The 15,172-nt window shown below is 32.1% G+C and overlaps 1 protein-coding gene across 3 annotated transcripts in view; it reads right to left on the minus strand.

The window, feature by feature from the left end:
• The window catches only part of LOC132703824 (UNC93-like protein), a 62,479-nt gene that overhangs the window by 31,417 nt on the left and 15,890 nt on the right, over positions 1 to 15,172 (minus strand). Inside the window, exon 1 of one of the 3 annotated variants that reach the window (XM_060673326.1) lies at positions 8,986 to 9,237. The exons of the other annotated variants lie outside the window; for them this stretch is intronic. The gene's annotated coding sequence lies outside the window, so the exon portion shown is untranslated. Of the gene's footprint in view, positions 1 to 8,985; positions 9,238 to 15,172 lie in introns of those variants that run through there. 3 annotated transcript variants of the gene reach the window in all.

The raw sequence follows: 15,172 nt of genomic DNA on the forward strand, positions 1-15,172 counted from the left end.
TGATCTCTGTTTTATTTAACTGAACTAACACTGAACATTGTTCAGCGTCATTTTCTACCTGGTCGCTTGCTAAATATCATCTCTGCAACTAAACAAATTTAGTTGTTTAAAGTCGGATCAACTCCAGCTAAGACAATTACCAAGATTTAAAGCTTTGTCATGAATCATGTTTCATGGCAAAGCTTTAAATGTTCGTTTATCTACCAAACATCTCATTCAGAAATTTGAAAAACTAACGTCAACACTAGGAAAACCATGAGACTTTTCTCAACTACAAAACACTGTAATAAATGTATCATTGCATCAACTTTCGGAAACGGGAAAATTAATTCTTTCAAAGTTCGTCCAAAAGTTTTATCCTAAAAGAGGAAATTATTTGAAATGTCGAGTCTATGCTAAACAAACGGCTATCTCAAACAGCTAATGAAATTCGATTTGAAACCGCAAAAATCCTTAAAAGAGCAAAACCTCCTAAATCCAATATTGCAAAGCCTGAACACATTGCCCCAGAAAAAGATTCAAGATATTCGTACAGACGGATGATATCGTCAACTTAAAGATCCTATGTCATCTATAGATCGCAAACTTAAATATGTTATTAAAGCTTCATCAAACTCCGTGAAAAAATCTGGCACCCCCCATGGCTCTAAAATTCCTCGTCTCTACGGACTCCCAAAGATCCACAAACCAGAATTATCCCTTCGATCTATTGTCAGTACCATTGGTTCCCCGACATATTCTCTAGCAAAATATCTTCCTTATTAAAACCCTCTTACAAGGAAAACTGATAGTTTCGTACTTAATTCCCTTCACTTTCAACGCTATGGTCCAGAACCCCTAGTAGATTTTCTTAGACACTTAAACTCTATACACCTTAACATACCTTTTACCATTGAGATGGAAACTAATAATAACCTTCCATTCTTAGACACTCTTATCAATAGAAAATCAGACATAACATTGGGTCATTGTGTTTACAGAAAACCTACGCACACAGACCGATACCTTGTTGCCTGGTCACATCACCATCCGGCCCAAAAATCATTGGTGATCAACTCTCTGAACTGAACTGAAGTCAGAATTAAAATACCTAACCTCTTCTCTTCTCTCTAATAATTTCCACAGATATTAAGCGTTCAATCAAAAAATACACTTCACCAAAACCTTCCAATACCATTGAGGTCGAAAGCAATCCTACACTTGCCACTGTGGTCCTTCCTTACATTCAAAATATCACTGACCACATATCAAAAGTTCTAAAGAAGTATAACGTCAAAACCAGATTTACCGCTTGTTCAAAAAATGATAAAATTCTATTTGAGATGCCAGAAGTTTACAGCATTCCATGAATATGCGGCAAAGAATACATTGGAGAAACCGGACGAAAACTATCAACTAGGCTCAAAGAATATGAAAGAGCCTTACGACTAAGACAAATAAAATCATCAGCTGTTGCCGAACGCAATCACGAAACCGGACATAAAATTTTATTCGATAAAACTAAAATCCTTGCATGTAATCTTCTACCAACGAAAAATCCGAGAGTCTATAGAAATCTATAAACAACCTAACAATCTTAACCGCCACTCAGGTCTCTGCCTGTCACCAATATGGGAATCAGTCATCCGAGACGGTGTTTTTGCTCCTCATTTAGCGAGCCAGTTTTCAGTCAAGCTCTGAAGAAGCCAACAGGATGATTGGCGAAATCCAGAAGTTTTGTAAAAAGTATTATAGTGGCCTGTGGAAATTTCTTCGAAAAATCACAATCCGAGCCAAATTTTTTAGAGCAGACTTCATATAAGGTAGTAGTCAAATATGCAGTAGTTGTTCAAGTCTGTAATAGAGCACAAGGGTGTGTTACAAATGTGTTCTGTTTTAACCAACTACGGCCAATAGACTTGCTGCCAAATTATAACAATTATATACCCTTAAGAAAAACGTGAAATGACAGTTTCAAATCTATTAAAATTACGTTTGTATACATATTCGCAGCAAAGTGTAGCTATCGGTATATTGACTCATAGATCTTAGATAACTTGGTAATTAAGTTTCTAATAATATCATTAAATACTAATTATGCTAAATAGGAGCGTCCGTTAAAAGAACGATATTTATAATATACGCACATGACATGCCTCTGAACTACAAATTTTTCTAATAAAATATCCCCAACCTCGGACAAGCATACATTTAACTATTGTTCACAATTGACATTTAAAACTGATTGAACGCAAGTCTCGTGTAATACTTTTCTGTTTGTTTAGTAGACTTAGTAATTGGAAATTACAAAGTGGTTGCTGCTATGACCATATTTTAACAGATATTAGTTAAAAATGTACAATAGTTAAAAATTACCTTATATGGAAGGGAAACCTCTTGGAAAAAAAAAGAAGGCTACCCGAAAACGAACAAGTCAGCTAATTAAGTCTTACACCTGGTTAACGCATCTTACTTGGTTAAAGCTTGCAAATGTAGAACACAACGGTTTTGTTCCTATTTAGAATAGGCTTTTATCTAACATGTTTTTTGTTGAAGTAATAAATTACGACCCGATATGTTTTAATTTTCCAACTCTATTTGCGGTTCATTAACTACTAGCATAACAGTCATTTACTCTGTCATTTGTCAAAGCCTATATATGTATATAAAACTGAAACAATAACGTAGGTTTGTTTATCATTCGTCTAAGGGGATGAGGAAATAAATACAGTCCGACGTGGTGGCAAATTAAACAAAATTATATTTTCTCTTATTTACTACACTGCACCTCGAACAACAACTATGACCCGTCTTTCGTCTCTTTAAAGCGGCACGGCTTTCCGCGTTACCCACGTTTTTTTACTCCGTTTTCGTCTAACAGTCCAAGCCTAGTAGAATTGATTCAATCACTTTCAAAGTATCGAACGACCGAATCCGGCTTGTTCGTAACGATTCGATTCATCTTGTTCACTCTCACTGCCGCTATGACCGGTCTGAAGCGAGATGGCGACCGATCGACCGACCGTACCAAAATGTGAATTGAATGATTTAAATTCACGACAGAGACAGACCACGGAAAAAGAATGGGAGTGTTGCAAATGCTTGCAGGTCAAAAATTCAAAAGACAACCACTTTGTCTCTCCTAAGGGTAAAAATGCTTTCCAGCGAAATAATATAAACAGCCATAAATCTCAACTAATGGGTAAGAAATATAGACGATTCGGAATTTTTATTACTCGAGCGACAATGAGAAGTACCAGGCATCGCGACCCAGAAAACCACTTACGAGGGTTATAAGTATATATTTTTTGCGGGATTTTATATCGAATAGCCTACAAATCGGCCGAACTGACAATTAAGCCGTCTGGGCGTTGTATATATTATGACTAGCGACTATACATTACGCAAACAATTAGAAGGGAGAGAAGAAGAAAAAAAAATAAACGACTACCTAAATAAAACAAAACTAAACAACTAAAGGTAAACCTAACAACTACATGAGAATTTTCCTAAAAATGGTTAAGATATGTATGATTTCATGTTTTCCGGTCCTACCACCCCATTATAAGGTAACTGTGTAACCGGAAACCCATCTTCCATAACTTATCTGTCACAGTCTAGTATTTTTTTGACAACAAAATAGTTTATTAAATTTAAAACTTTTTTTTTGCTTGGGTATATAAAAAACCAGAAAATTTTCTCAAAACTGACTAACTTAAATTAAAACTTTTCGAAACCAGTCAGTACATTGAAACGGTTTTAATGAAATTGATAAAAATATATACCATCTCGTGGCACTATTCAATTTTTGTGTGGAAGAACAAGAGACAAAAAACTAGAAACAGCCTGTGTTCCGGTTAGCAGTGACTCTTATTGTTCTTTCGATATCCATAAAGCCTCACTCGTAAAAGCCATGTTCAAACTTAATATGTAAAAATGTCTGATCTCATTGCAACACATAAATTAACGCTTTCATGCCAACATAATTGAACGTGTGTGGATGTGTGTTAAATATTCTTGGCGTTGAGATAATACCGATAATGTTTTTATTAAAAAAAAATCTATATTTATACATTATTCAAACATATATGAATATTTACTTCCATCCATCAGGCAAGCCCACAATAATTTTTCAACCGTCCGACGCCAAGTCAAATATTTGAAATATAATCTATATTGTGTCGCCTGTTGATGAGACAGTTATCAAGATAGATATTAAGCTTTTTCATGTACATGATGTTTGTTTCTATTTTGAACTATTTCTACAGCCTAATGCTTTGGTAAATATAGAATACAAAACTTGCATTTTTGAAAAAATAACACTCAGTGTATTTTAATTTGTTTGAAAAGAAATTTTATTTGTTTTTCTTCCTGAATTCAAGAATATGAAGTTTTCCTTCCTATCCAGCTATTTTCATATGCTTACGTTCATATTTAAGCTGGAATGTGCGGGGGTATATTTGATAGCAAAGGACGTAATTCTAGAAAATGAAAATAGGACTTACCAGTTAATTTTATACATAAAAAATGTGGCCCAATTAAATGATGATCGAAAATCGAAAAAAAAAATTTTTTGAACAAAGAAAGATGGAAGAAGGGTAGGATAGTCTAGTTCAATCCTCTCTGCTAATTTCTAGATAATTAAAAAAAAATATAGAAATATGTTTTTATAATACTAATACTTACAGTATATTTTATTGTTTTATATATTTTCGATTTTAAGATAAAAAATAAACTACAATTCATTTTAAATAAGGAATCACTCCCTCAAGTTCTTAGCTTTTGTATTGAAACAGTCTGTCTATAAATACGGCCAATTATTTAAATTCCAATAACATCACAAACTGCATTGAACGTGACTGGAGCAAAGGCAGTAATTCTCTTTTAATGCCAACAAACCCGCTCCGGAAAAATATATTTTAACATCGTCGTTATTTCCTAAGCTCGAAAATTATTATGTTCAATTAGAAAGCATCGTTAGCGAGAGCAGTAAAGTTAACGTTACAGCAGTAAAACCCGGTGTTACGAATTTATGTATCTTAATGCTCCAAATTTCCTTAATTACATATTGATTTAACTATCCTACATTTTTAATTCCCGACGGTACGCGTCCGGCACTGCCTTTTTTGGAAATATATGATGCGGTACTTTAGAATCAAATTTAAGTAAATTGTATCTTGTTTTTTATTTTTTAAAGCAATAGATAAATTAGTGCTTTTATTTACACAGATTTGCATTCTTTTTTAATCTTGAAATTTGAGAAAACACCATTATTTATATTATCGCACACCTATCCATTAACCAACACAGTGCGATTTTCAATATTAATGTGGAAATCCTAATTTTTAGTTGAAGCGAAAAGTGCAGCGAAACATACAGCAACTAATAGATTAAAGTAACATTTAAAAAACATAAATTCCATATGGGAAAGTGATTTGCAGAAAAGTTTTTTGCATAGTTTTATTCAGAATTTGATTTGGACATATCCAGGGCGCAACAATGAGCCCTGTATCTCAATGAGTGACATTGTACTAACTCATATTTTTATTACTTGAATATTCATTATGCCTTTCCATATTAACTACTTGAAGTTATTTTTTATTCCGTTTCAAAAGAACGATCTTTTATTTAGATTGGCAAATATCAACCCTAATGTCAATGTGAATATGTGATTTTTAATCCATAGCCTCTACAAATTCTTAGTGAACTGCTTTTGAGCCAGCATTTGTCTTGGAACAAAATATTACACTGCAAATATTTTGAAAACCGTATGTTTACCGAACTAAATGCAGTAAAGTTTTTTTAGATGTCACTTAGTGTTATACAGGGTGATTAATTGTTGCATCTCGTAAATGCCCAAATACATATCTCAATAAAAAATTGTGCCAAAGAATTAATCTCCTATTTATAAAACCATCATCAAAATTGAATTAACAGTTCGCGAAGAAACCAATTTTGAAATTACGATCTGTTTTTATAGACCCCTATAATAAAATGCTGACATCTTGAAAAGGGTGGATTTTATCGCAGTAAATGTAATATAGTCTTATATATCCTGTATACATTATGTAAAAAAATTGAAAATAGTCGCATTCACCTCCTTAAAAAGCCCCTGAATTCAAGTTTTCACGTCAACATTTCGAAACTTTCTTGAGGTATAGAAACATAACAATTTAGAAAATTAAATACTCTTCTCATTCTCACTAATGAGAAACATCTTTCTAAGGAATATTTGGCTCAAATGCATAGATAGACCCCAAATAGGCATAAGTAATGTTCCAAAACTCTTCTAAAATTTTTACATTTCATTAATTTAAATATGCACAGTTATATATGCTAACATCATTTATCTGTGAAAGTACTATACCCACTTATTCTGCTATTTATGAATTCGCTTTTTCTTTTCGAGTGCGAAGGAGATGTACAACCTCTACACAGTGTTTTTTTTTGCTTTCGACAGAATTGAGGAGGTAAAAGGGTTAAAAAATAGTCGAATTCCCGTTAGTGACCCCTAGAGTGTGGGGTAGAGATTCGACCTTGAAATTCTATATTCGATGATAAACTCAAAGTATCAGTTCTATGGAAACCGCAACGAAGACGAAACGCGGCATCCATTTGTATTATAGGGAACGCCCCGGGACCGTTGGAAACAGATCAAAATCCACGAAAACGTCAGTAATTTCGAAAGTGCTGCCAAATCCTCCCGGTAATTTCACCGTACGTCAGGAATTTTTTATCGTGCACGGAATCCGCAGCGAAAATTCGAGTTTAGAATCGAAAATTAGGCGCGTCAATTGTTAAGGGCTTCGTTCCAGAAAAAAGGAAAGAAACATCATGCTATATCCGCGCATAAGGGAATAAAAGTCTGCTTTTATTTAAGAAAATAAACGTATCCACACAAATATTAAATATCGTCCCGTTATCGTAAAACTATCAAAAATCGTTATTAATAATTAAAGGAGGCGGCTTTTAGTGATGAAAATTCATATAACTCTATATACATATATTTAACTCTACCTGATGCTCTAAATAATAATATTGATCGTCAACCCTTAATTCCAGATACTCATGATTAATAAAGGGGAATTATTCTCTGTCTTTTGCAGAATTTTAAGTTTTAAACATTCGATTTATTGTTTTTTAAATATATTTCAGTTGTGTTGTCATTTCTAAATGCCCACAGAACAGATGCTTTGACGCTTTCTTATTGAATCCTCATATATACTCGTATATCATTAATTTAAATGCCTGTGTTCCGGCACTCCATTTAGTAAATGGAGTTCAGGAATATCTGATATTGGATGTTATTTATGATTTTTTTCTATAATAGATCGTGCTATGAGTGACGCGATTGCGGTTGCTTAGATGGCCACTAGGTGGCTTTTAATGTTATTAAATAGTCCTAAATAGGTATCCAAACCAGTGAAAACCGCATCTCAATATTTTTATCCTAACTTAAAATATGGATAAATGTATTTAAAGCAAAAATGAAAACTGAATTTTGGACGAAATTTCAGCTTTTACGGGATGTTCTTAAAGTAAAACTATCACCCACTTCCCAAATGAAAAATTTACTCATTATTTAGTATGCCAAATGATATTTAAAATCAAAATAAAACGTAATTATTTATATTTATTACTTTTTTACAATTCCTTGGAAGGGCACCAAATTACCCCCGTATCTGACATTTTTACGTTTTGACATGCTTAGCAGTTTTGAAATATTTAGTATTACCACATCAACAATCAAATGTTCGGGACTAATTAATTCTATTAACTGTTGTTGTACTAAAATGTAGAAAACTATTAAATAATAAATAAAACACCTCTTTTGATAGAAATAATTCATTAATAATCATCAAGTTTGCCATGAAAACAAATTTCATTTTTATCTGACCAAACGCTACTCATCTTTCAGGCCGTTATTTGATGCTTGTCAAAGTCTCTTGATTGTCTACCGTTCGTGAATTGCTGTTGCATTAAAAATGTCTTATTTAAATTCATCGTAATCAGTGCCCAGAAGAAAAAGAAGAAGAAAGAATGAAGAATAATAGTGATTATGTTACCATACATTTTACTATTTAAATTCAATAATTATTAAAATTAGTTAGTCTTCAACAATTTCATTAATATCTTCACAGTGTTGTTAGATCAGGTCTCTTCGAGAATGGGCGAGTTTGGTTAGTTATATACTAATTGAAATCGGACAAGGATGTGAAAATGTAAGCTACTATGTAAATTTTTGTGTGGATAACACCAATTAAAGGACAATTTTATTTTAAATATCATTTGTCATCCTAAATTTACATATTTCTTATTTATTTTTATTTATTTGGAAAAACAAATTTTAATAATAACTTGCAAGGTGGAAATTTGTCCCAAAATTCATCTTGTTTCTGAGCGTTGCATTCTGTTATTCATATTTTAGGTCAGGATGGAGATATTGAGATGGGGTCTTTACTGGGTTGTTGTCTGCTTATTTGACGATTTAATCATGTAAGAAATATCATTGCATTTATTCTTCTTTTAGAAATTTATTGCTTTTGAGATTATGTCGGACAACGTCGCCTGGTAGCAAGTAATTGTAATGGCGAAGCGCAAATGTTAAATGGTTATATAGTTAGTTAATAGTTAAACAATTTAAGAAAACTACTTTTCAAGTAGTCCAAGTTTACTAAAACAGGTTAAGTTTTTGGGAGGTATGGACATTTATTTGCAGGGCAAACATTATTAAACAAAAAATATTGAATTCGTATTAGCTTTGAAATAGTATTCATTTTAACTGTGGTTAACAGTAGAAATATTTGTGGAAACTGAGTTTTATATTTCACGATGAAAATTACGGTCCCTGGTGGCTAGTTAATTTTCCTATTACCTAGCCCGTTGCCTCTACACCCGGTACAAGAATCCCACGGTAGCGAGATCCTTTATATTTTTTAAAAACGAAAAATACATTTCGTTTCCCGGGTTCCGAGTTTAGTAGAAAAAATTAATCGAAAAACTCACCGAAATAAGTAATTCCCGTACTACGACCGGAACCGCGAACGCCACACTGTCTTAACAAAAGAGGACACACACACAAAAATTAGCGCGTTCTACTCGCAAGGCCGTTTTGCCCTTCCACGATCGGACGTGGCGAAGAAAACAAAATTTATCCTAACGAATTGTTGCGCACACCGACGGGGAATACCCTAACGCGGTAGCGAAACCAGTTCAAAAATTTCAGTCGTTCAAAAATATAAAATTTCGCTAAATATACGGAAGAAACTGGTCCTCAACCAGTTTGACCGTATTTGCATTACACCGTGCGGTAAAACAAGTCACCACGATATAAAGATCGCGAGGCGGGGTTATTTAAAACGTATTGTCACCTTGAAACGCACATTCGTATATGAAATATGTCTTTCCGCTTTTTTTCTTTTGGTCGACGGTACTGAGGTAAAGTCGTGGAAATATAGGTCCGGTTTTAGATAAAAACTACAATGGAAATTATTAAAACGGCAGTTTAACAGCGAATTTGGGAGTTGAAGTCTGTTTAGTTCCAAGAAAAATAACCAATTTGGTTTTGGAATTTACTTCAATTTAATATATTTTTTAAATCGCTGCTTAAAAAAGTGGAAAATCTCCTGACTTTAGTGCGTTGAAGCAGATATTATTTACACTCAGTAGTCTGCTACTAGAGTCTGTTTCAGAATAGTGTAGAGTAATGAAACCCCATTAGGTATGCAAAGGGACCACATAGTGAACAAACGAATAAGCCGCTTTCATTGCAAAATTCTAGAGTGCAGGTAGTACCATCCGAGATTGGGCAAAATTTATCGGTTTTGCACATTGTTGAAATGGTCTGCCAAAGGTGTTCGGGTGGAATATTTTTAAAATAATTCGTGAATAAATATTGGTCAATGGTCCTTAAGTTGCATAGTTTCATCTATGTATTTATATTTATAATTTACTCATGTATACAGGTATATTTTTGGCTTCACCGTGAAGTGCTAGATGTATAATGTCATATGTTATATACTTAAATCTAACCGTTTTCGACCAATCTTGAATTTGATGTCAGAAATGATGTTTAAGGGCTTTATAATTATTAACAATGTTTCCTATAAAGGAGCCATTTAATTAAATCAAATATGAGTTGATATTTTGGATGTAAACTGAGACAAGGTGAGCAAAAATGAAATTATAAAAAATATAATAAGTAATTTTCTTCAAATAGAAAGCCCCTATTTTTATAATTTATTCTCAGCAAATCTCAAGAAATTATAAAAATATAATGCCAAAACTAAGTACTAACTAAGTAACTACTTATTTTCGCTACAGCAACAATTTTAGGTAGAAAATCAAATTTCGTTCCTATTCTATTTTTATAGCTTCGATCGTCAACTAATAACAAAATTTAACAACCGTATTATATATATATATATACATATATATATATATATATATATATATATATATATATATATATATATATATATATATATATATATATATATATATATATATATATATATATATATATATATATATATATATATATATATATATATATATATATATATATATATATATATATATATATATATATATATATATATATATATATATGATGACACTATACTCCGGGATATCATCCGTTCGCTCGTTGAACTCCGACTGGAATCCTGCATCCGACTGGAATCCTGCAAATCCTGCATCCGACTGGAATCCTGCAGACGTTTCGCCAAAATCTCACTTGGCATCTTCAATGCTCGCGCTCCGAAAACACTTCGAACACGAGTGCCAAGTGAGATTTTGGCGAAACGTCTGCAGGATTCCAGTCGGATGCAGGATTTGCAGGATTCCAGTCGGATGCAGGATTCCAGTCGGAGTTCAACGAGCGAACGGATGATATCCCGGAGTATAGTGTCATCACATTTTTCCATCCGTGAATCAATACGTGAGAATATATATATATATATATATATATATATATATATATATATATATATATATATATATATATATATATATATATATATATATATATATATATATATATATATATATATATATATATATATATATATATATATAAATAAATATATATATATATATATATATATATATATATATATATATATATATATATATATATATATATATATATATATATATATATATATATATATATATATATATATACATATATATATATATATATATATGTATATATGTGTTCGAAGTGTTTTCGGAGCGCGAGCATTGAAGATGCCAAGTGAGATTTTGGCGAAACGTCTGCAGGATTCCAGTCGGATGCAAGATTTGCAGGATTCCAGTCGGATGCAGGATTCCAGTCGGAGTTCAACGAGCGAACGGATGATATCCCGGAATATAGTGTCATCACATTTTTCCATCCGTGAATCAATACGTGAGAATATCATACACCTTTACGGGAAGGAGATCTTTACAGCCACCAGTGTTCGAAGTGTTTTCGGAGCGCGAGCATTGAAGATGCCAAGTGAGATTTTGGCGAAACGTCTGCAGGATTCCAGTCGGATGCAAGATTTGCAGGATTCCAGTCGGATGCAGGATTCCAGTCGGAGTTCAACGAGCGAACGGATGATATCCCGGAATATAGTGTCATCATATATATATATATATATATATATATATATATATATATATATATATATATATATATATATATATATATATATATATATATATATATATGTATATATGTATATTACAATGGGAAAACACCAATTATTTCATAAACTAAGAATTTCCGGGATAGACTTATACAAAGTCATAATTTTGAATGCTAGATCCGATAAAAGCATAAAAATAAGGGGTTCCTTTTGAAAACATTCATTTTTGCGTTTATATAATTTATTTTTTGTCTTTATTTTTGCTCACTCTGTATTAAGTTACAAAAAGAAATAAAAACTAAATATTTGCCCCCTTGCTCCTTCCGTAAGTAGCCCGTCCAAAAATAAATAATTAAGGCTCCGCTATGTGAAAAAATTATTAATTATTTTATGAGTTTATAAAATTATGTTATATGTGGAACATGAGGGGTCTAAAAATTCCTGATTTTCAAGATTCAGGGTGATCAAGGTTTGAATAATGTACATATTTAAAAACCGTTTTTTCTATCTGGTGATTCAAGGAGCAATAGGTTTTCTACTTAAACATAATACATAAAGACAATTAAACAGGACACAATAAAAATCGTTTTTTTGTTTTTTATTTTAACTTCACTACCAATAGTACACGTCAATTGTCAATTCCATTCTTCAACAGCCACACATTTCTTTTGCCAATTGGGCAATATAGTTGTAAACTAAATCGTTTTCATTAAAACATCACATTATAATTTAGTTTCGCTCTCTTTTAAACTACTAACCAAAATTACGAATAGAGGAGCTACTTGCACACTTTTAACCTTTCTCTTACGTTGGGTGGTTGTGAGGTAAATTGTAAACAGTTACCTTAATATTGTCAAAAAAATTCGCAATAAATATTAGAGTAATGTCTCTTTAAAACAACTATTCTCCTTTACCTTGTATCAAACTCAAAAAACTCAAAATTTCTATTTATTTATATACATTCTTCTATTAAATTTTGACTTATAAAATCATTGGTTTATTAATGATTGATTGTATTATATAAGAATCAGTCCAGCCCATTTACCACTGATGAAAAAAAAAAACAAACAAAAGAAAATAAAACTTTTTTGCAGATGTTTTATTCATTCATACACACAAGTTTTGTAATAAGTTTTCGATAATTGTGTGGAGATGTATTTAAAAATTTTGATAAAACAGTAAACCTGTTCACAATGGATGCAATATATATGTTTATAATGAATGTAATAAGGACGGATGTTCAAAGTAAAAGATCCAAAATTAAAATATCAATAAAGATATTCTTAATATCAAACAAGTAATTTTAATTAATCGACACCTTCTGGAAGTTCATTCTCGTAACCAATTTAAACAAAGAACATTATAAATATATCCTTGTCTTGCACGGCAAGGGGCGCTCCTACACTCCTATACATACTTGCTTTCTACAAATGTCGGCGTATAACATTTATTATATCCGTGAGGGCCTATTTATTATAGATGGGGAATTAGATTGTATGGTTTATAGTCACATTTCTAAATAAATTTATGGGAATTAATTTGTCCCAGTTAAATGGTATCTATAAAAACATTATACCTAATATCACTAGAAATTAAAAATATTTAAGTTCAAAAATATATCGAAACGAATGTCGAAGAAGCCCTAGTTTTTTAGATAAATATATAAGTCGAGAGCCACATGCCGTAATGGACCTGAAAATGGTTTTTTATTAACATTTCCGAAACATGTGGAGAGAAAGTTTTGAATTATTAGTATTTTGGTCAATTTGGCATACTGAATGTAATCCAAAAAAAAATGTCAAATTTTGAGGGGTATAGAAAAAAAAAGCAATAACTTTTTGTAGGTTAACTATCAGACTTTTTTATTTTAAAATGTGGGTTCTGTTATGAGAAAACCGTACACTTGGATACAAATGGATTTCAAAACTACACTGTTTAGCATGCTCATCTTATTTACTCATCTAAAATTGAAATGTAGGCCTTGAAATAGGATTGATAGGTGAATTATATGCTAATTTTCATTTGCTTTCTCATTACAGGTTATTTTTATGAAAAATGAAATAAAATGTACCAGCAGGTTTAATTCATAATTGCGTATTGAATGACTAACAATTAAAAACTCGTTATTTTGAGGAATCTCGAAACAATTGTCCCTAATTGTTTTTCTAGCAACATTAATTCAGTTTAGTAACTTTTCTGGACTATCTACATCTGTGACATAAATAGATCCCCGTAGAAATCAATCTAGTGGGTTTAAGCGAGCTCGCCAATTTACTGCGCCAGCTCGACCGATCCACTTGTTTGCGAAATATTTATGGAAGTATTTGCTTTCCTTTCATCCTGTGCAAATGCTGAAAGAATATCTCCAAGCCACTACGCAAGGGAATATTTTGCAACAATTCGGACAGTTCAATTTAGTGAGAATTAGTATTTAATTAATCTGTTTGGAAAAATAAAAGTCCAAGGATTCTATTCAAATATTGATAGAAAAATTGTATTGAAACATGGTTGTTTGATCAACTCTCAGATTCTCATACTCTAGAAATGCGCTTTATTTTTGAAAATGTTGCCTCGTCAGACCATAACATTTGGAAAGTTTTCGGGTTTTATATTCTCTGCTTTTAGATCATTCATTCACCCATATTACTGAAAAATTGAGGAAAAAGTTTTTCTTTTCATAGCTGTGTAGTTTTTACAGCAACATGGTACAAACAAAAATAACATAGCTATCTTATATTTTTTGATTTTATAAACCCTTTGTAGCTTCGTTGTGCATTAACTTATCGAAAAGGTAAAAACTCACCAGGATTTTTGTTTTCTTCAATGGAGCATCCTGCATGTGTAATTATATTTTGCTTAATGTAAAAAGATATATACTTACGCCTAAACAACCCAATCAATATTTGTCATCGACGTCTCTGTTATTGTTACAATAAAAGAAAATTTAGTCAACTAGTCCTCCAAGACTAGCCGCAGGCGAGCCAAATCACCTTCAACCAGTACTAACTTTAAGTAAAGAATTATGAGTTCGTTATTAAAATTTCTTGGCATCTAGAGATAACTGCTGAAACACTGTGTCATAACGACAAAGGCACTTTCCGTGGACCAAGTTAAAAAAAAACACAATATAAGGGAGCATTTTTACATGCTTATTATCTTTTTAAATAGCCACTATGCCAACTAGTCAAATATAAAATAGTACCGCTGATAATAAGAGGTGAATGCGCAAGGCTACAAAGTAGTACATGCCAAACACATATTTATAAGGTTGTTCGGAAAGTCATTTCGTTTTTTCCCGTCAGAGGACTTAATTACGTTTTTTCGAAACCAACTTCACACTTAAGCCGCATAACCATTATATGTCTTGGGAGCTGATATTGCAAGGCTTGTGTGTGAAAAAGTTCTATTAATTCTACGCAGTAGTTTTTGGTAGGTGCCCTTTTAAATATGGAGAGCAATAAGCAGCATTTTCGTCATATTTTACTTTTTTACTTCAGAAAAGGTAAAAATGCTGTCCAAGCGAGAAAAAAATTGACGGATGTGTATGGAGAAGGCGT

This window comes from Cylas formicarius, unplaced genomic scaffold (assembly GCF_029955315.1).
Source record: "Cylas formicarius isolate icCylForm1 unplaced genomic scaffold, icCylForm1.1 PGA_scaffold_6__28_contigs__length_40554024, whole genome shotgun sequence".
Lineage (NCBI taxonomy): Eukaryota > Metazoa > Arthropoda > Insecta > Coleoptera > Brentidae > Cylas > Cylas formicarius.